This window comes from Rattus norvegicus, chromosome 5 (genome assembly GCF_021556685.1).
Source record: "Rattus norvegicus strain SHRSP/BbbUtx chromosome 5, alternate assembly SHRSP_T2T, whole genome shotgun sequence".
Taxonomy (NCBI): domain Eukaryota; kingdom Metazoa; phylum Chordata; class Mammalia; order Rodentia; family Muridae; genus Rattus; species Rattus norvegicus.
In genome coordinates, this window is record NC_141538.1 from 141,371,772 (window position 1) to 141,394,807 (window position 23,036).

General features: G+C 48.2%; 1 long non-coding RNA gene across 1 annotated transcript; it reads right to left on the bottom strand.

The window, feature by feature from the left end:
• Positions 1 to 10,710: 10,710 nt before the first annotated feature.
• On the bottom strand, positions 10,711 to 22,188 carry LOC148006030 (uncharacterized). Its single transcript, XR_015621108.1, has 5 exons — positions 21,979 to 22,188; positions 21,728 to 21,850; positions 20,841 to 21,046; positions 12,494 to 12,880; positions 10,711 to 11,389 (listed from the first exon to the last, which is right to left on the bottom strand). It is a non-coding gene; the product is annotated as an uncharacterized LOC148006030 (long non-coding RNA).
• Positions 22,189 to 23,036: the final 848 nt, after the last annotated feature.

A 23,036-nucleotide genomic window follows, 5' to 3' on the forward strand; every position in this document is an offset into this window, starting at 1 on the left:
AAGGAGGGAAGGAAGGAAGGGAGAACAGTGACCAGTGTGGATGCTGGAGTTTGTCAAAGGCAGACTCCGGGTCTCTGTGTAGATTCAGGAAAAGCCTGGTAGGTTGTAGGATGTAGTTTGAATTTTAGTTCAGTTGCAATAGAAGGAGTGCAAGAATCTGTTTAGGTTGTTTGTTTGCCTAGTGGAAGAATAGAACCTGACCCATGAGTCAAGGATGAGTCTGAGCCAGGTCTGATGCCTTCGCCGGTTCCCTGTACTTGGGAGGCTAAGGAGGAGGGCAGAGAGTTTGAACAAAATGACACCCTACCTTAACAAACCAGTAAGTAAACCAGAGGCCAACGTGGTGGCATGTGTACTTGGAAAGCAGAGGCAGGTAGGGCTCTGTGAGTTCAAGGCTAGTTTGATCTAGGTCTATAGCAGGTTTCAGACCAGCCAGGACTACGTACTGAGTGTCAAAGAGTAAGTAAACAAGCAAGCAAAGGAATAAAAGGGAAATCGAGGAAGGAGAGGGGAGGAAAGGAGAGGAGGGGAAGAGAGAAGAAGGGAGGAGAGGGGAGGGGAGGGAATGAGAGGAGAGGGGGCAGGGAAAGGGGGAGCAGGGAGTTGAAAAGGATACCTTAGCTGGGACCAAGGCCTGCCTGGAGCTCAGAAGATTGGATGGGTTAATATTAATTTATCTCTCATAGCTCACACTGTAAGCCCAGAACTTGGGAGGCTAAGGGAGGGAGGGAGAGAGGAGGGAGGGAGGGAGGGACGGGGGGGGGAGAGAGAGTTATTTCCGAGCCTTGGGGGCTCCCTCTCCCCAGTTTATCCTGTCATACTGGGTGCCTACATAGAGATGACAGATTTTCCTGCAGAAAAGGGGATTAGAGTTACTGAACTCCCCTGGAACAATAAGTGCTCCCCTTCTCCCCCTCCTCCTCAGTTCCTAGCATATTAGACCAGCGGAAGACCAACAGGTTCAGCCACTTCCACTGCTCCCAGGAAGGCAATTGCAGCTTAGACCAGGCTGGGTCTGCACAACACAAAACAGTCGTGTTTGGGCATACACACAAAATAAATATTTGTTGTGTGAACGGGTGCCCTGCAAAACAGAGAAGACTAGTCCACAGAGGAGGAGGAAGGAGCAGATGTGGGAGCAGAGCCCGGGCAAGGAGGAAAGATAAAGAGCTTCCTGTTGACCTCCTTCTAGATTCTGCAGCTCTGGAGGCCTAGCTCTGCCCTCCCTTAGTTCCCCAGATAGTCTGTTCTCTAGAAAACACCCCACTTTCCTGTGAATATCTTCTATATGCACCCTACCATTTGTGTGTGGGGGTGGGGGGTTGATGCCCTTACTTTCCACAGCCTTGCCAACTGCCAACATGGATTCATCTTTGTCCTCCCTCCCTCCCTCCCTCCCTCCCTCCCTCCCTCCCTCCCTCCCTCCCTTCCTTCCTTCTTTCCTTCCTTCCTCCTTTCTTCCTTCCTTCTTCCCTCCCTCCTTTCCTCCCCCTCCTCTCTTTCTTCCTTTCTTTCTTTGAGGCAGGATCTCACTATGTAGCCCTGGCTGTCCTGAACTCACTGTAGATCAGGCTGCTCTGAGCTCACAGAGCCCCTGCCTCCTGAGCTCCTGAGCTGCTGGGATTATGGCAACGTCACTGCTCAGGACCACTGTTTTCCTGAGATGAATTTATATTCCTGCTATTTTTATGTTAAGTCCTTTCTCTTTTCTTTCTTTTTCTTTTTTTAAAGCTTTATTTACACTTATTTTATGTGTATGAGTTGAGTGCTTTATATGCATGCATGTATGTATAACACATGTGTACTCGGTGCCTGAAGAGGTCAGAAGAGGGCACTCGCTCCCCTGGGACTGGAGTTATAGTCGGTTGTGAGCCGCTATGTAGAAGCTAAGAATCAAACCCAGGTCTTTTGGAAGTGTTCTTTTTTTTTTTTTTTTTTTAATTAACTTGAGTATTTCTTATTTACATTTCGAGAGTTATTCCCTTTCCCGGTTTCCGGGCAAACATCCCCCTAATCCCTCTCCCTCCCCTTCGTTATGGGTGTTCCCCTCCCCATCCTCCCCCCATTGCTGACTTCCCCCCAACAATCACGTTCACTGGGGGTTCAGTCTTAGCAGGACCAAGGTCTTCCCCTTCCACTGGTGATCTTACTAGAATATTCATTGCTACCTATGAGGTCAGAGTCCAGGGTCAGTCCATGTATAGTCTTTAGGTAGTGGCTTAGTCCCTGGAAGCTCTGGTTGCTTGGCATTGTTGTTCATAAGGGGTCTCGAGCTCCTTCAAGCTCTTCGAGTTCTTTCTCTGATTCCTTCAACCGGGGTCCCGTTCTCAGTTCAGTGGTTTGCTGCTGGCATTCGCCTCTGTATTTGCTGTATTCTGGGTGTGTCTCTCAGGAGCGATCTACATTTTGGAAGTGTTCTTATCTGCCAAGTGAACTCCAGTCCCCCTTTCTCCCAATCCTGCTTACTTCTAAGATCATTCATGTTCAAGATGGTTTGGCCATAGACATTCAAACTCTTTCTAAGTAGAGTCAAGTTTCACATTCACATGCCTAATTCAGTTTGGGTTGCTAGCATATATCTGTCTTGTTTTACATTTACAGTTGACATTTTTCCCCCTAGATAATGCTTTGGTTTTGGCATTTTCTGGGGTTAAAAAATGTTTTGGTTGTTTTGTTTCTTAGGCAGTACCCCATGTAGCCCAGGCTCACCTTAACCTTGCTATGTAGCTGAGGATGACCTTGAACTCCTGATTCTTCTGACTCCACTTCTCAAGTGCTGGGTTTCACATGTGTGTGCACAACACTGACCTGACGTAGATTTCCTGTGTTCTCTTTCCCTGCTATGTTTGACAGAAGACAGAGTACAAAAGAACTTCTTCCTCAAACATCCTTTGACAGGCACCGTAGCTCCCACCAGCGGTCCCTCCTCTCTGGAGGCTGAGGCAGGAGTCCTGAAGTTTTCAGCCAGTGTAGGTTACATTGTGAGTTCTAGGCCAGCCTGGGCTAAAGAATGAGATCCTGGCTTAAAAACAAACAAACAAACAAGCAAAACCCAAGGGACTGACAAGGTGATTAGCAGGTAAAGGTGGTTTTCACCAGACGTCACACACACACACACACACACACACACACACACACACACACACACACTCATACACGCCTCGAAGTAAGTAATTAAGTAAACACCCATTCTTTGAGTTATCCCGATGGGTAATAAGAATCTCAGAGGTCCCCTTCCCTTTCCTTGTCACCCAGTCAAAGGTGTCTCTGGGCCCCTCTCCTCTACTCCAGGGGTCCTTCCTGTGGGGCGGTGGACCATGAGAGGAAGCTTGGTAAGGTCGAGCTAGGGCTTGAAGCCCCAGGGACTCTGAAGGGAGCTTCTCCTGCTCCCAGCACCAGGTCACTGTCTGTAGCCACAGCCCCCATAGAGAGAATTGTGGCCATTGGTCACATAGGGACAGCGCCTCCCCCCCCCCCCAGCCCCTCCGCATGTAGATGAGACTTCCCTATTATCTCAGACCAAGCCAATAGGAAGCACCTGCTGTCAGACTCCAGCCCACCCTAAAACTGTATAGAAGGGGTAAAGGTGTGAGAGTTACTCCGCAGTCTGAGAGTATCTGTCACAAAAGCAGTAACACTTCTTGGGAAGAGAACACTCTCCTGGAGCCTTCACCACCAGAAGATCTGCTGCACGCCACTCTCGCTAGCCAGCCCTCCTCTGACTCAGCTCGGCTTGGCTCGGTGAAGCCTGTGCAGCTAGTGAGGCATCTCGGAGCAACAGACCAGGGTGCCAGGGCAGCAGCTTCAGCAACAGCAGAAGCATCGAGGCATCCCCTCCCTGTTCATGCCCTTTTCCCTTCGCTTGAACCCTCCCACCCGGCTGAGATCTACGAAGATAGCCTCTGGTACACAGACCAGCACCTTACTAAGCTATGCTTTCAGCCCTTACCCTCCACCGGTTTGCCAGGCTGAGCAGGCTCTTTTTTATTATAAATGGCAAATGACCTTTCCCCCATGCACTGGTGTTCAGGGTTGGAATGAGGTCAGTGTTGGACTCTGCTGAGGAGAGCCTGGTGCTCTCAGAGCCCCCCCCAAGCCCCCAGAGCTGTTCACTGGTGTGTTTGGAGTGTAACATCACTAACGCTGAACACCAGTAGTATCCTGAAGTGCACCATGGACCAAGGATCCTCAGGAGCCAAGGATCCTCCGGAGTGGCTCCTCAGAGCACATCTGCTTTGACCTCTGGCCTCTGGGTACCCTGAAGACCACTGAGGGTCAGAGACTACTGGAGACACGGGAGGTGACAGTCAGTGAGAGTGCAGATGTAGGGGGTGGGACAGGGGCTTAAGTGCTCTGCTGCCGTGTTTAAGAGAGACTGGTTCCTGCGGCACAGAACTAGAGCTAAAAAGAAAACCTTGTCTGGGTTCCAGGCTCTCCTGGATGGCCCGTGGACTTGCAACGTTGCTAAGCCTAACACGCCATGGTCCTCTCAGCCCATGGACCCTCCCCAACTCATTCTTCCCAGTCCTTGTATTATTTATGTACTTATTTGTGTGTGTGTGTGTCTGTATGTATGTCTGTGTGTGTGTCTGTGTGTCTGTGTCTGTGTGTGTCTGTCTGTATGTCTGTGTGTGTGTCTGTGTGTCTGTGTGTCTGTGTCTGTGTCTATGTGTCTGTGTGTGTGTGTGTCTCTGTGTGTGTGTCTGTGTATGTCTGTGTGTGTCTGTGTGTGTGTCTGTGTGTGTGTCTGTATGTATGTCTGTGTGTGTGTCTGTGTGCGTGTGTGTCTGTATGTGTGTGTCTGTGTGTGTGTGTCTGTGTGTGTGTGTCTGTGTGTGTGTCTGTGTGTCTGTGTCTGTGTGTCTGGGTGTGTGTGTCTGTGTGTATGTGTGTGTGTCTGTGTGTGTGTGTCTGTGTGTGTGTGTCTGTGTGTGTGTCTGTGTGTCTGTGTCTGTGTGTCTGGGTGTGTGTGTCTGTGTGTGTGTGTCTGTGTGTGTGTCTGTGTGTGTGTGTGTGTCTGTGTGTGTGTGTCTGTGTGTGTGTGTCTGTGTGTATGTGTGTGTCTGTGTGTGTGTGTGTGTGTCCCTGTGTGTACATCTACAGACATGTTACTATAGAGGTCAGAGAACAGCCTGCAGGAATCGTTCTCTCTTATCACCATGTCGATCCCAGGGATCAAACTCAGTGTCAGACTGGGGAGCAAGCACCTTTGCATACTGAGCCATATCACAGGCCCCTCGGTCCTATTCTAATAGTCTCATTCCCTGTCTCATCAGCCAAACCAAGAGCTCAGCCATCATTCTTAACTCTACCAGTGACTCCAACTACAAGACCACAAGAAGACGGGGATGTCGGCATCTTGAAATCCAGCACAGGCAGAGCTCTGTGAATTTAAGGCCAGCCTGGTCTACATAGAGAGTCCCAGGCCACAAGAGCTCAGCCATCTCTACTGCTTTCCTATTGCCAGTGTAGCCACTCCCTGCCGGCTTGACGCACGTAGGTTTTTACTGTATATTTACAGTGACTGTAAATCTGAAACGGGTTATGCGCCTAAGTGTCCAGGGGCTTGTTCTTTATAGAGGTCTCAGAGTCAAGTCTGTCCCTTGTCCTTTCCGGGCCCTGGGGCCACGCACTCTGTTCCTGCACTGCTTCTGCTGCTTCTGACACACACCTTCCTCCTCCCCAGCCCTTGCCATCCTGCCCCTTAGGTTTAAGGAGCCTCATGGTTGTCTCCAGCCTACTCAGAAAACCTAAAAGTCATTCCCTCTCAGGGTCCTTAATTTAGTTACACCTGTAGGTCTCTTTTGTCACAGAGAAAGACACTCACAGGTTCCCAGGGTTAGGGCAAGGGGACCTTTGGAGGCTCCTTTCACACCATCCTACCCAAGTAACCTCCTGGACCTCCTCTGGCCCCTGAGCTTCAGGCTGGGGCACCTACAGCACATTCTGATTGGTCTCTGCCTCTTGTCCTGCCCCGCCCACTCATTTCTATTATGTATCTTTGTGTAAGGGGAGGTGGGGGTATGGGGTGGGCTAGGGTGTGGGTTGGGCTCTGGGATGAGTAGGAGGAGGTGAGGGGTCTGGAGATGGGTGGGGGTGGGGTTGTGGGGTGTGGGGTGGAGTGGGTGGGTGGAGGTGTGTGGAAGAGGGGGTGTGGGGCGGGGTGGGAAGTGAGAGGGGTGGGGTGTGTGTGGATGTGTGATGTGGTGTGGGGTGAGGTGGGATGGGGTGGTGTGGGGAGGTGAAGGGGGTAAGGGGTGGGTGGGGTGGGTGGTGGGAGGGGTGCAGGTGGGGGTGTGGCCAAGGCAGGGGAGTGCTAGGCATAGAAGCCAAAGCTTTCTACATGCCAGTAAGCATTCTTCCCTAAGCCTCAGCCTTAGTTATCTTTTGTCTTCCCATTGATGGTGAGTTTTTCCCAACCCCCTCCTGCTGACAGGCCTCTAGCTGAGCTCTTTCTTCTGCCCACTCCCTAAGCTGAACCTCTCACTAACTGACAGTCAGGGACACATGAGTCACAGGGCTTCTGGAACCACAGTCCTCAGGCTAGAGTCTCAGCACTACCGCTTGCCAGATAGGAGTTCTTCGGCCAGTAACTTAACCTCTCTGCACCTTTCCTTTCTCATCCTGGTAACAATGTAGCCCTCAAAGGTTGTAACAGTTCAACTGCTCTTGAGAGAATACCTCAGCAGTGCTTGGCACAGATTCCCTTTTCCTACTTTGTTCTGTGTTCTTTTGCCCTCCTGATGCCTTCCGGGATACTTTCTCCACACCCGTGTTTCCCTGGAAAATTTTGCCCATCCCTCCCAGGCCTGCTTCTTGCACGACTACCTCTGCGCAGACCTCCCCTTCGCCCTCCCATTGCGGGCAGGTAAACGGGCTGGTGGTTTCCTGCTCTATAGCATATGAACTCTGGGAAGTCTGTCACCCTGAACTAGAGGCCCTCGGACATTGCATTTGCAGTCATTTGACTATGCGTGTGGGAGGAAAACATCTTGAAATACTAATATTTGTGCCTTTTCTTTTCCACACTTCCTCATATGTAACCCTCCTTCCCATAGTCAGCCAGAGGTATTCACATCCCTTTGCAAGTCCATGCTGGGGGAACTGGGAGTTCAGTCCATTCAGAAAGGGCTGGGCTGGCATGCCTAATGCTCTCCAATTTGCAACATAGAAAAAAAATTGCCTCTCTCTCTCTCTCTCTCTCTCTCTCTCTCTCTCTCTCTCTCCCTCCCTCCCCCCTCTCTCTCTCTGGTGTGTGTGTGTGTGTGTGTATGTGTGTGTGTGTGTGTGTGTGTGTGTGTGTGTGTGTGTGTGTGTGGTGTTGTCGGTTTTCTTTTTAGATTTATTTTTTTGTGTAGGAGTGTTTTGCATTCATGTATGTGCACCATGTGCATGCTTGATGCCCACAGAGTTCAGAAGAGGCATTGGATACCCTGGACATGAAGTTACAGATGATTGTGAGCCATGATGTGGGTGGTGGGAACCAAATCCCAGTCCTTTGCAAAAGCAACAGCTGCTCTTAACTGCTGAGTCCTACCTCAAAGGACTTCTACAGCAAGAAAGCTGATCATGGTGGCACATGCCTTTAATCCCAGCACCTAGGAGGCAGAGGCAGGTGGATCTCTGTGAGTTCAAGGCCAGACTGGTCTACAGAGCAAGTTATAGTACAGGCAGGGCTGCCTAGAGAAACCCTGTCTTGAAACAACAACAGCTCTATCTATCTATCTATCTATCTATCTATCTATCTATCTATCTATCTATCTATCTATCCCCAGTATCCAAAGTCATATCCTAGAAGGAGGCAGGGGTCGAGTTCATGAGCTAGTGAACTAAAGAGGTCATTGGGAGGTGTCTGATTTATCCTACTGGAAGGCTGGGACAGGGTAGCTCAGCTGGGAACAGGAGCAGGGGTTGGCTCTGAGGAGATTGGCTGGGCTGAGATGGAAACAGTTATGAAAAGGTGCAACACCAACATTCAGAGGATGTCCCTGGGAGGTGGCTCAGCGGCTAAGAGCACTGGCTCCTCTTCCAGAGGACTCAGGTTCAATTCCCACCACCCACATGGCCACTCATAGGGTTTACCTTAGACCTGAGAGAATTTCTCTTCCTCCTTTTTTTTTTTTTTATTTCTTCCTCCTTTGTTAACTCCAGTTCCAAGAACTCTGATATCCTCACACAGACACACATGCAGGCAGAACTCCAATGCACATAAAATAAAAATAAACAAATCATTAACAAGATAAATAAAAGGACGTCCCCAGGGGTTAGGGAAGCGGCTGTTAGTAAACTGTTTGCCAGGGACAACATGAGGATCTGAGTTCAAATCCCTGTAAGCACCACAGGCATGGTGGCGCACACCAGCCCCAGTGCACTAGAGTAAAGATGGGCAAAACCTTCAAGCTTGTTGACCTGCCAGCCTAATGGGGGCAATCTGGGCCGACCGGAGAGAGTCTGTCTCAGCAACAAGGTAGATAGCCCTGAGGGATTCAACACTGACGTGACTCCTGGCCTACACACACACACACACACACACACACACACACACACACACACACGCATATGTACACACACATGCATATGTACACACATACACACACGCATATGCACACACATGCATATGCACACACATGCATATGTACACACACATGCATATGTACACACACATGCATATGTACACACATACACACATGCATATGTACACATACACACATGCATATGTACACACATGTATCACACATGTATATGTTCACACATGCATATGTACACACAGGCATATGTACACACATGCATATGTACACACACATGCATACACACACACACACACACATACACACAACACAGGAGTGACCAGCTGTGCCCTCCTAGCAGTCCTGTTGTCTCTTATGCAGGAACCCCAGCGCTGCTGTTCTCCCTACTTGCTGTGCCAACGCCTTTCTCCAGTCAGCTGCCCCGTTTTGTCCCCAAATCATCCAGCAAAGGTTTGCTATCACAGCCACTTCCTGGAGATGCCCACTTTTCCCAACAGCGCTGGAATTTTGAGGTCTGGTTAAACAGAGGGCAGGTTCTTGACACGGTCAGTCTAAGAACAAAGACCCGAACTTGGAAGGAACTGAGCAGTGAGACCAATCCATTTACATCACTGCAAGAGAAGAGAGAGTTGGGCCTCTGAGAGGGCCTCACACCAGACTGATGGTAGTATTTCACTGAAGGAATGAATAAAAATCTCAGCCTGTGGAAGGAGACGGTGACATCAACCATCCAGCCTAAGTGCTGGGATTCCTATGACAGCACACCGCACAGGTTTCTCGACAACCACTTCATATCTCCACAGTCGTACATCCCTTCAGGATGCCTGCCCACCCAATGCTGCTTCCCAGGGCTCTTGGCCATAGTTGGTGGGTTCTTGATATAGAACTCAGACTGTTTAATAGTTTTCCCTCCCATTGTTAGGATTCAGAGGGGCCAGCTTGCATTAGCTCCTCTTCTGTGTTACTGTAACATAATACCCGAGGCTGAATGACTTCTTTTTTTTTTTTTTTTTTTTGGTTCTTTTTTTTTCGGAGCTGGGGACCGAACCCAGGGCCTTGCGCTTCCTAGGTAAGCGCTCTACCACTGAGCTAAATCCCCAGCCCCATGACTTCTAAAGAAAAGAGGTTTGTTTAATTAAATTCCTGGAGTCTCTGGAATATGGTGGCAGCCTCTGCTTAGTTCTGATGAAGAGTCAGTGAAGGACAGAGACACAGTGAAGAGATCTCAGGAAGACAGAGGGTCATAAAGGACCAGTTTATAGCGCTGCCCTCCAAAGAACTACCCTGGGTTCCTTGCGTGCTACTTTGTTTCCTTCCAAGGGCAGGGCTCGGGATGACTGACTCACCTTGCTCCCACCTCTTGAAGATCTCCTCAAGTCTGCTACTCTGGGCCGAACTCCCAGCACATGAACCTTTGGGGCCGTGTTAGTCCCATTTCTGTAGCTCGCCTGACCTGAGTACCCGGAGCTGTGATTGATTTTGTGCTCAGAGACACAGAGGATCTGCCAGGAGCTGTGAGAACACGGTGGCAGTTCAGGGAAAGGCTATCAGGAGATAAGGAGGGATAGAGAGACAGAGGAGCATCCTGTCTAGGCTCAATGGCTTATAAGAAGACCCTAGCTCTTCAGCTAGTGACTTGGTTCAGAAGGGAAAGGTGCTCACCACCAGGCTTGATGACCTGTTTGATCCCAGGATCCCACATGGTGGAGAGGACTGACTCTCTCAGATGGGCCACAGACTTCCACATCTACAGCGGAGTGTGTTGCATGCACACACACAATGATATGAATATTACTGAAATTATTATTAAAAATATAAATGAAAATTTAAAAAAAGCCCCTTGTTGTCTGGTTGTTTTGAGTTCTGTGTGCTCCCTCTGAAGACTCGTTCTGAACTTCTGTTTTTGTGGAACCGACCATCGTGTTTATCATTCATAGCCCCGTCAGAGTCACAGCCAGAACCTCCACAGCTCTTCTGGACAGACTCATCTAATGCCCCTGATAGCCTAAGTTACAAACAAGACGGAAATGAAGCACAGAGGTTAAGTCACTTGTCCCTGTCTGGTAGCTAACACGTGGAGGAGCTGAGGCTCCATTTTATTGAACAAGAGTGCACACACACACACACACACACACACACACACACACAGACTTTTAAAATATTAACATTAATATTTATTTATTTATTTATTTATTTATTTATTTATTTATTTATACCCATTCCCTTGGGAGGATTCTGTTTTAAATGCCAAAACCTTAGTCAGTCTTTTTGTTTAGACTTGGAGTCCCTGCCAGAGCTGTGGGCTGGGTGAGCTGGGAGCCAGTTCACTCTGTCTTTCTTACACACCCTGCCTCTCACTTTGCCGGGTCTGGCAGACGAAGCGCGGGAAATTGCTACTGAGCCAGGTACAGGGCTTGGCGGCAAAACTGCTTGTGGGGCGGGAGGCCAGAGCCGCACCCTGGCACCTGGCAGGCAGCCTAGCTCCACCGTTGAGAAAAGGCTTGGTACAAAGGAGGCCTCCCGCCAAGCTGGCCGCCTTCTTCTCCCTGCCGACCCTCAGCTGAGGAACCTGACCGCAGGGTCAGGCTAGGTCAAGTCCTTACATGGCCTTGAGGTAATACCCATCGTGGATGCTTCCTTGACTCCTGGAGGTAAGCATCTGGGGGTAAGAGGCAATGTCACCCCAGATGCACAGGACTCTGGAGTTTCTGAGCTTCCTATTACTGTCCCCTCTTCCAGTGTCACCTACCTTGTGACAAGTGTTTGTCCAAAGTGCAGACTAGACAGTTCTGGGTCTATGATGAAGATACCCTTCAGAGGAATTCAGGTTCAGCGTGAAGTGGTCGTTCGGAAGAGGAAACCTGGACCAGGGCAGAGTGGTTGATTGTAAGGTCAGCATGCGCTCTGAGGATGGGACTGCTGGCTTAGCACCTGGAGGTCCGCAAAGGGGAGACAGGGCCCCTTGAGTAGGACCAGATTCTGCCTCCCTTGAGCAAGGGCTCAAGGCCTATGTCTAGATAACAGACCTTCTCAACGAGGCTCTTTCATTCAGAGAGGGCTGGTTCCAGCCCAGGCCCGGCTGACATCAACCCTCACTTCGGTCCAGGGCAGGGGGGCTGCCAAGGTCAGGGCTGCAGCTGCCTATAGAGACCAAGTGTTTCCTCTAGGTGGGTGCAGCCCACCCCAGGACCCTCAGCTGTGCCAAGGAGGGCAAGGGGTGGAGCTGAACTTCAAGGCTCATTCAATCCTCGTCTTTTGGACCCCGATGCAGAGTCGTCTTGCATTGCCGAATTCAGGGCCAGTGTCTATAAGAATGCTAAAACATGTACGTGGGCTCCTGTCCCCTGGTCAAACCCTGCCCCCTGACCTGGATATTCCCAAAGCAGGACAAAAGGAGGCCAATGCAGAAGTGACCTCTGACCTAACCAGCCCACATCAACTTCACACACAGAGATTTAGGAGTGCTAAGCCCCTCCCACCCCACTTTAATCCCATTGGACGGGAGCCTTCTTCCCAGCAGTGCAGCTTACCCTGCCGTAGCCCCTGTCTGAAGGGTAACCCCCAAGGCAGGATGCATTCTGGGGCATGCCCTGACCAGTATTGTGTGACTTTGTATGAAAGATAAACAAACCCTGATCGGGCAGGAGTGACACAAGCCATACTACCAGGAATGGCCTTCTGTTTCCTGGGGTCACTGCTCTGGGTACAATCTGGGGATTCTGGGAGCCTTTCCCCTGGCCTGCCTAAGTTTCTGCTTGTCCTATTCACCCGCCATTTACCTCTGAAGGTCCAGGAGTGGCACTAAGCCGGGCCATCAAAGAGTGAGGCGCAGAGCCCAGTCTGCACAAAGGTCAGCTGGGTGTGGTGTGCGGCCCAGGGCTGCACTGCGGCCCGGGACTGCACATCCCTGCACATCCCCTGCTTCGGCATCGAAGCTCTCTGCAAACAACAGGACGGACACCTGCCTGAGTGACTGCAGTACAGGAGCAGCAGCAATGTAGCAGCTTCTTCCTGTGAGGTCCATGCCTGGTGCTTCGGTCCTCATCATTGTGTCTCGGAACAGGCCCTGTCCCAGGTTCTCAGATGCTTGATTATAATGAGCCTCACTCAGGAAATGTCGGCTCTACCCTTTCTGTGTGCTGGGCAGGGTGGGCTGCATGGAGCCTCCATGTCTGTGGAGTGACAGGACAGGCTCAGAATCCTTGCCCACCGTGTCTTCTCACCTTCTTTCAGGCGCTGAGCCAGGCAGGGGACAAAGCTGCTGTCAGTGTGAGAGTGCTGGCCCCACTTCTGCCTGTGATTGGTCCTGTAGCCTGGGCCAGTCACTGTTTCTCTCTGGGCCTCAGTTTATCCTGTGGCAAAATGAAAAACAGAAGGTCAAACCATTCGGTTGGTAAATCCTCTTGCCACAAAGAAAGGCTCTGGGAAGTTCAAGAACACCCAGGCCTGACTGAATTTCTGGCCTTTGTCTGCCCCCTGGCGGCCACAAATAGACTAGCACCAAGGGGAGATCGCAGTCGAACACTTGGGTTGACTTTGTGGGGTTTGGGGACTAAGCGAGATCTCTGCTAAGGCTGCCTCCCCTCTGTTAAACGATAGTTTTGTTTTTGTTTTTAACTTTTTATTGAAAACGAGTTCTAAGACTACCGACGTCATCAGAATGTGCTGAGGACCAAATTTTAGAGAACCTGTGAGACGTGCTGAATCATAACTTGGAAAGCACCCATGGTCCCCCATTATCAGCACCTCTGCTTCTCCTTGATCTCCAGACCTGAGAACTCACCCAGCCCCGATGGCTCTTCTCTCACAACCTTTCTGCTAAGGTTAGCATTTATGTTCTCTTGCCTGAGTTTTGCCACCCATTGCCCAGTCCCACCCCAGTCCCATTTCTCCAGTGCCTACCTTCAGTCCCCCAACCTGCTACCTGACACCCCTCTTTCAAGATACCTAAGTCCACTCCCTGTCCTCAGGGCTCTGACCTCCACAACATCTGCCTTTCTGAATCTTGAATTCGTGTGTGTGTGTGTGTGTGTGTGTGTGTGTGTGTGTGTGTGTGTGTATTGGTAGCGATGCGTGCTTATCCATGAGATGTTGGAAGCCAGAGGTCAAGGGCCATGTTGTTCTTGTGTCATGTCTGTGTTTGTCTGGTTTTTCCCCAGTGCCACCAGCCTTATTCTTCTGCCCCAGCTCTGGGACTACAAGCCCACACCACAACACATCTTGCTTGGTTCTGTTTGTTTTTCTTTTAAGATTTATAATTTTATTTATACATTTATTTAGGCTTTCTGAGACAGGGTTTCTCTATATAGCCTTGGCTGTGAGAGGGCACAGGGTCTTACAGAGAGCATGAGAGAAACCAGCAGAAGAAATCGATGCCTGTTCCTCAGGAAGGCTAGAGTGTGTGCTTAATGACCTGGCCATCCTTTTCTGTTCTGTGGAGCCAGCCCTCCCTGAATCCCAACTTATCCTGAGCGTTGTGTCCCAGTCGATAGAAGCTGTGCTTGTGAAAGAGTTCCCTTTCACTTCGCAAAAACCGTTTGCTAGTTTGCTTATTACAAACCCTTCCTCCTTAGACCCTTATCCTAACCACTGTTTTGTTTTTTTTTTTCTTTTTTCTCTTTTTCAGAGCTGGGGACCGAACCCAGGGCCTTGCACTTGCTAGGCAAGTGCCCTACCACTGAGCTAAATCCCCAACCCCTAACCACTGTTTCTTAGGCGCTAAACCCACTCTTGTGGAAGAGGTCATAGGCACTTCGCAAAAGAGATGGACTTTGCCCCCCAAAGTTGATCATCATGCCTGGTGATTCTACAGTTCTTGCCTTTCGCTAATGTAACTTATTGTGGTTTTTTTCTTTTTGATTTACTCAATTTTTAAGTATGGCTGCGTATGAACATGTATGTAACACAGCATGCATGTGGAGGTCAGAGGACAGCCTTGTGGAGTCGTGTCTCTTTCTCTACTTTTTGCTTGTTTGTTTTGTTTTTTGAGACACAAGTGTCTCTGTGTATCCCTGGCTGTCCTGGAGCTTGTTCTGCAGACCAGACAGGCCTTGAACTCAGAGCCTGGCCAGCCTCTGCCTCAGGGGATGAAAGGTGGGCACCATCGCCGCCTCCCCGCACCTCCTCCTCCACCTTTAAGTGGGCTCTGGAGATTGAGCTCAGGTCCTGTAAGGCGGATGTGGTACTGCCTGAGCCACCCTCCCAGCCCTGCTTGTGTGTTTTGGTTTTGGTTTGTTTTTGAGATGTGGGGGAGGGTGTGTAGGAGTGAGCCGTTGCTCCCAGGTAATTCACTCTGTTTGCTGATTTGCTTCTGTTGGATGCCTGTGTATGCGGTGTTGGATTTTATTTGAGAAAATGTGTTGGGCTGGAGAGATGGCTCAGTGGTTAAGAGCACCAACTGCTCTTCCAGAGGTCCTGAGTTCAATTCCCAGCAACCACATGGTGGCTCACAACCATCTGTAAAGAGATCCGATGCCCTCTTCTGGTGTATCTGAAGACAGCTACAGTGTACTTATATATAATAAATGAATAAATAAAAATAAAAAAAAGAAAATGTGTTAATCAGGGATACTGGTTTATAGTCGATGTTGTCATCATTGTTTCTCTGGGCTTTCTGTTTTCTTTTGTTTTTAAAATTTATTTGACAGGCAGTGGTGGCACACACTTTTAATCCCAACACCCAGAGGCAGAGGTAGAGGCAGAGAGGCAGAGAGGCAGAGAGGTAGAGAGGCAGAGAGGCAGACAGGCAGATAGGCAGACAGGGAGACAGGCAGACAGGCAGACAGGGAGACAGGCAGACAGGCAGACAGGCAGACAGGCAGACAGGCAGACAGACAGACAGGCAGACAGGCTGAGGCAGAGCAGGTGGATCTTTGTGAGTTCAAGGCCAACCTTGTCTACAGAGTGAGTTCCTAGACAGCCAAAGCTATACAGAGAAACCCTGTCTTGAAAAAACAAAACAAACCAACCAAACAAAAACCATTCATTTTCGTATGTGTCACACATGTAGAGTTCAGAGGTCAACCTGCTGCTGTGTGTCCTCTGTACTGTGTAGCTCCAGGGATTGGCAGCAGCACCATTACCAGCTGAGCCATCTCCCTGGGCTCCTTCTCTGGCTTTGAGATCAACGTAACTCAGGACACACAGAATGAGATTGGGGGCTGTGTGATGTGGCATAGCTCTCGGGAGGCGGAGGCAAGGTAATCAATCATTCTCTTTGAGTTCAAGGCCAGCCAGGACTATATAACAAGTCCTTGTCTGAACAACAATGAGGAAGAATGAGTTTGAAGGGTTTCCTCTTTCTCAACTCTTTGGAATCACTTGAGAAGAATTGACATCTTTAAAGATTTGACAAAATTCAGCAGTGTCTCTACCCAGATTTAGGGTTTTCAGTTTTTATTTTTATTACTTGTTCGGTCTTTTCAGGTTGTCTATTTCTTTGTGGTTTGATCGTGTGCACCCAGAAGTCTGCCCATTTGTTGGCACACAGCTGTTCATAATAACCCTGAAAGACCTTTACACCCCCTGGTTTGTTTGTTAAGATTTATTATGTATACAGCATTCTGCCTGCAGGCCACAAGAGGGAGCCAGATCTCATTGTAGATGGTTGTGAGCCACCATGTGGTTGCTGGGAACTCAGGACCTCTGGAAGAGCAGCAGACAGTGCTCTTAACCATCTCTCCAGACTCTTGTGGGTGTTTGTTTGCTTGTTTGTTTTTATTTTTTCTATTTTGTCCCAGCTGTCCTGGAGCTAGACTGGATCTCGACTCACAGAGACCCTCCTGTCTGTGTCACGAGTGCTGAGACTAAGGATGTGCTACGGTGCCTGGCTTGGTCTCTGCACCTCAGTGGTATGAATTACAGTCCGCCTTTCCGTCTCATGTTTGCTTGCTTGGCTCATCCATTTTCCTCCCTCAGTCCAGCAAAGACTTTGTCAATTTGCTTGGTTTTGTCCTCAGTTGTATTTATTTTCCTTTATGTGTATGACTGTCTTGTCTGCTTGGATGTATGTACCACAGGGTGTGCAGTGTCCACAGAGGCCAGAGGATGGTGTCGGATCCCCTGCAACTGGAATAACCGATACCGTGAGGCTCCATGTGGGTGCTCGAAACCGAACTGAGGTCCTCTGATAGACAAGCTGGTGCTCCTCTCTCCAGTCACTGTAATGGGTTCTCTTGACTGATGAGCCGTCTTTAGAGCCCCTTATTTTTCTTTTCAAACCAATGTATTACATTGGGGATTTTTTGCATTTCTTTTTTAGTCTCTTTTCTGCTCTAATCTTTCCTTCCAGTTTTGCTTAGTTTTTGTTTGCTTGCTAGTTTTTCTTTTTCTGTTACATTCCTTGAATTGTAACATTGTTTCTATGTGATAGCTGTTGTCCCAGATACATACTGTAACCTTCCCTGGATACTGCCTTTGCTATATCCAGGAGGTCCTTATATACAATGTCTATTGATTTCATTTTCTTCACATAAAACCTTTTTCTTTTTTAAGACATATATATATCAATGGCTGTTCTGGAACCGTCGACTATCCTGTTCTGTAAAGCAGGCTGACCTAAAACTCACAGAGATCTTCCTGTTCTGCCTCCTTGTGCTGAGGTTAAAGCCAGTTGCCACCACGCCCAGCTTAAAGACATTATGTTTAAAAAGATTTATTTATTTTACATCTATTTTTCATGTACCCCTGCATACCAGATGCAGGGCATCAGATCCCATCACAGATAGTTGTGAGCCACCATGTGGTTGCTGGGAATTGAACTCAGGGTATGTGGAAGAGCAGATACTGCTTTTAAACTGCTAAGCCATCGCTCTAGACCCTTAAAGACTTTCTTAAATATTCCCTTTGATTTCTTCATTGACTTGTTTTTACTTAGTTGCGTAGTTTGTATGTTAAATGGCTTGGTTACTGAAGGAGAATGTCATTGCTGACTTCTAGTTCTGTTACAGTGGCCAGAGAAGATATCCGCTGCACTTTTTCTGTTTTTGAGTTAGTGGACACTTAACTCTGAGGCCTCAGGCACGGTACACCCTGGAGGGAATTCTTGGTGGGGATGAGGTGTATTCTGCAGCAGTGGATGAAACAAATGTCTGTGGGTACCACTTAATCCCCCCCCCCCCTAGTGCTTCAATAGCATGCTCCATCATTTCAGTCAGTTCCTGGCAAACCCTGGTTCCTTTATCTTCCTATTCACCCAAAGTGTCTTCCTATCAAAATTCAAAAGTCTGCATCAGGGGTTGGGGATTTAGTTCAGTGGTAGAGCGCTTGCCTAGCAAGCGCAAGGCCTGGGTTCGGTCTCCAGCTCCGAAAAAAAAGAAGAAAGAAAAAAAGAAAAAAGAAAAAAAGAAAAAACAAAAAAAAAACAAAAAAACCCCAAAAGTCTGCATCAGGGGTTCTCAACCTTCCTAAGGCTGCGACCTTTAATACTATCCCTTATCTGTGGTGACCCTCAAGCATAAAATTATCTTAATTGCTACTTCATAACTGTCACGAATAGTTATGCAAATATCTGTGTTTTCCAATGGTCTTAGGTGACCCCTGTGAGAGGATCGGTTGACCTGTGAGTTGAAAGCCATCTCCTTTACCATGACTCCCACTTGAATAGCATTTTAAAAAAGATTTATGTAGACATCATTCTGCCCACATGTATCCCTGCAGGCCAGAAGGCACTGAATTTCATTGTAGATGGTTGTGAGCCACCATGTGGTTGTTGGGACTTGAACTCAGGACCTCTGGAAGAGCAGCCAGTGCTCTTAACCTCTGAGCCATCTCTCCAGTCCCTGGGAGGCATTTTTTAAAATTACTGGATAGGCTTGACTATAGTTCAATAGTGGAGTGCTTGCCTAACATATGGGAGTCCTTGGGTTCAATTCCCAGTCCCCACACAGTGGCTCACACTGCCTGCAATTCCAATGCCAGTGGAATCTGTCACCTTCTTCTGGTCTCTGTGAGCACCAGGCATGCACATGGTACACACACACACACACACACACGCAGGCAAACACTAATACATATGAAATAAAAACACAAAATAATAAAATAGCTTTAAAAACAAATTAAAAGAGCTAAGCATGGTCACAAATGCTTTCAGTCCCAGCACTCAGGAGGCAGAGGCAGGCAGATCTCTGTGAGTTCAAGACTAGCTGGAGCTGCACACTGAGACCTTGTCTGGAAAAAAAAAGTTAAAAGCTTTGGAATATGGATTGGGAAAGGCTGCGGAGAAATAAGGTGAATTCCGAAATCTAAGATGGGGATGTGGGTGCTTCGGGGCTGTGTTCCCTCCTGTCCTGACTCATGACTATTCTATCTGACATGGGAACAGGTCAACAGGTTGGTCAGGAGGCCATGCCGCAGCCACAGCTTTTAAAGGCAGCTTCAGAACCTGAGGAGGTGATCCAGGGAACTCGAATTCCCCTCATCAGCCCCACGCTGAAGTCTTGCAATTTGATTAGAGGCACAAAGGAAAAGAATCTGAAAGGGAGCGACCAATTCCCAAGGTCTCAGGGTGCTGAGAATCACTTTGCCTTCTGAAGTGGTCAAGGCATGACCCTGAGCGGCTCACTGAGCCATCCAATCCCTTGAGACTATTAAACAGATCACTTCCGGCAGTTTGGAGTGGAGATTGTCACTATTGCAGATGCTCAAGTTCTAATGAATTGACTTAATCAGTTGTTAAAAAAAATATCCCAGAGCGAGTACAGAAATGGCACTTCCACTGTGGAGGGCAGTTAGGCAATGTCTGTCAACATTTCTAGTGCATTTATTCTCTTTATTTGGGTTTTTATGGTGTTGAGCAGAGGTGATGGGGCGGGCAAGCCTCTCTATGGATGAAAAAGTTCCATGTTTTTGGCTTGATGAGGGAGGTTTCTGAGAGAAGGGATCCTGTTCTGCCGGCCTCTGTGCAGTCTCTGTGGGGTTATTTTTTCTTCTGTGGTTTCCTTCTCTCTCTCACGTCTCTAGCCATGCTTTTTGCTTCCAGCCACACTATGGTCTTGGGGGACCACCGTATGGCCGGCCATTTAGTATACAGCTGTATTGTTTTATGGATCAAAACTGCACATTGTGGGACTCCCTGACAAGTGATACAGTTGTAGGTGTTAATGCCTTTGCCCAATTTTCCTAATGACTTTCAAGTCACACCCTGTTTCCAAAAGTTGTCAAATTATTTGGACAATTCAGTTGTCACTAGCTAAGTCAAACTGTTGTCTGAGTCATTATTAAGACATTAAACCCTTCTAAAGCCTTCGCCATTAAAGTGATCATTCCTGGGTGACGTGCATTCTTAACAAGTAGATAGGGGTTGGGGATTTAGCTCAGTGGTAGAGCGCTTGCCTAGTGAGCGCAAGGCCCTGGGTTCGGTCCCCAGCTCCGAAAAAAAAAAAAAAAAAAAAAAAGACAAGTAGATAAATGTTTCTTAAAAGCACAGTGTATATCATTTTGAAACCTTTTAAAGATCCTGCCGAACTAATAGCAAGGACACTAAAAGTTTCCTTTTTTGTTTGTTTTGAGACAAGAGAATCATGTGACCAAGCTGGCCAAAGACAAGTTTGAATTCCTGATCCTCCTGCTGCTACTTCCCAAGTGCTTGGGTTTCAGGTACTTGTGGTTTGGGTTTTTATTTTATTTTATTTTATTTCATTTCATTTATTTTTTTTTCCTCCAAGACATGGTAGCTGTGCGTGTCCCAGAACTCACTCTGTAAACCAGGCTGGCCTCGAACTCAGAGCTCTGCCTGCCTCTGCATCCCAATGCTGGGATAAAGCGCACCACCACTGCTCCGCATCTTTTAAGTTTTTTTGATGCTATGCTATTGGCAAATATAAGTTCGGGATTATTTTTTTTTTCTCTTGCAGGTTGAACTTTGACATAAAATATTTCTCTTTATCTCCAATAATGATTTTTTTTGCCTTAAAGTTTTCTGATATTAAGAATTACAACATGGGCTACAGAGGTGGCTTAGTGGTTAAGAGAACTGGCAGCTCTTGCAAAAGGACCCAAGTTCAAGTCCCAGCACCCATATATGGTGGCTCACAACAAACTGTTGCCTCCATTCCAGAGAATACAAAGCCTTTCGACTTCTGAGGGCACCAGACACCTGGAGCACATACAGACATGCCAATGAAACATTTATACACAAAATAAATGCATCTAAAAAGATAGCTGTGACAGCTTTCTTCGGTTTGTGTGTTTTCCATCCACTCGCTGCAGAAAGCTATGAGATAGGGCAAAGACTGCACAGCTTCTCTCAGGTCAACCATTTTCCCTACTACTCCATCTGACTTATCTATATTACAGGCGACACTCCGTTAATACCTGTGTAGAACAAAGACAACGTTCATCCGAGCCCTCTTGAAGTAGAATCGGGAAGGTTGCATTGGTACAGCTGGTACTACTAATTAACCAGGAAGCTAGCCAGTTCTTATCACCATGATAAAAACACCTTGGAAGATGACAGCGTCGTTTTGACTCATGCTTGCAGAAGGTCCAGACCATAGTCAGTTGGTCTCATCACTGTGGGACTGAGGCAAGGAAAAACATTTAGCAGAGCGGGACACTGAGAGCAACAGGGACAAGACACACCTTCTGGAGACCATCCCTGTTGTTAACCTGACTGCTCACCTCCATTCAGCTATGAACTGATCAATGGGTGGATCCACTGATGAGGCTAGCATGCTCATGATCCAACCATCTCTCAGTAGCGTTACCAGCTGAGGATCAAGCCTCTAACACAAGAGCCTTTTCCCTTGTTCTGCAGTTTTAGTTTTCAGCCATTTTGTCTGGATCGCACTGCTGTCTTTGTGACGTATACCTTCTCACAGAGGCTCATCTGTGGTGGGAAAGTCTATCTGAGCCTTGGGCGGTCCTGAATATCTTTGCTGATCATGATAAACGTCAAGGCTTACCACTCCCCCCACCCCCGACCCCCACCCCGATGCTAGTCATATGGGCAAATGAGATTAGGTTACCCAGTGTGTGACTGCTGGACAATAAGACATCCCCAGGAAGAAGTGGCTTGTTTGCTACACGCTGAAGGGATGTTGGGCCTTTGCCTGTGAGTTCAGCAAAGGTGCGCCCCGCCCCTCTGCCTCTACAGCCTGAAGATGGACCTACTATGTCTCCCACAGGGCTTGAAGATGGGGGAAATTGGGCCATGGAATGTCTTTCCAGTAGGAATGAGGGCTCCCGTCGGGGCCACTTACGGGTCTCTGGAATAGTTGATAATGACACCGCCCTTTGGATCGTTTCTCCCTTGCTGGGTTCCTGGATAAAGATCGATGCTCTGCTGAGAGCGGTGGTAGGTCCATGCCTGTAATCCTAGCACTCTGGAGGATGAAGGAGGGGGAGTGCTGTGAGTATGACGCCAGCCCGGGCTGCATAGTAAGAGCCTGTCTCAAAAATCAGCAAGTAAGCAAAGAAATAAAAAAGGCAGGCCGTCCTACCGGAAGCGTACCTAAGCCTGCATTCCACACAGTAATAACTACTGTTCACACCGTGCTCCGGTCCAGAGGGAATACTGAGAAATCCGCCCTTTCCTTTAGTAATCAGCAGGTCAGTCCGCATTCCAGCAAGGCGGTGACAGATGATAAGAGCTTGGCTTTTCAGACCGGCAAACACGTCTGTAATCCCAGCCCCCCATCTCCATCCGCCACTCCCATCCCCCAACCACACACCCCTTACCCCCCACCCACCAGATATTCCCACAGTCCCGCAGCCTCCCACCCGCCACGGAGGCAGGGAGATTACTAGTTCAAAGCTAGTAAGACCCTGTCTTAAAAAAACAGCACTGGGCAAAACAAGCAAACAGAACACCAGGAGGGCGGCTTTCTCGCTGCATTCCTAATGAAGGGGAGGAACGCAGACAGCTGCCGAGGCTCCTGTTACATTAGATTGACAGGACAGTGGGCCCTGAAGGACCCGGTTGGGCTGATGTAGGAACCTAAGTGATCAAGGCACCATCCTACTCCAGTGTGACCTTTTAAAAATAGTTTCTGGCTTTAATTTTGGTAGGTCATGTGCGTTGAAAAATCCACCAATTTCTCCTAGATTTTCCAGATTTTTGGGAATATGTTTTCAAAGTTTTCTCTACTTTTGGATGTCTGGATGTCATGAGAGTCTATGGTAACAATATTCCTTCCTCTCTAATTCTTTTAACTTGGGTCCTCTCCTGCTTTCTTTTTGTGAGATTGGCTAAGGGTTTGTCAATCTTACTACTTTTTCAAAGAACCAACTCTTTGAGTTTGTGTATTGTTCTCTTATTACAATCTAGATAATTTTCCCTAATATTTATGATTCCTTATGAAGGCTTTTTGTTTGTTATTGTTTTCATTTGGTTTGGTTTTGGCTTGTTTTGTTTAGAGAGAGAGAGAGAGAGAGAGAGAGAGAGAGAGAAACTGAGACTCTTTACATAACCCTGACTATCCTAGACCGCAAAATGTAGACCAAGCTGGTCTTGAACTCACAGAAATGCACCTCTGCCTCTCAAGTGCTGATTTAGAGGCACGCATCACC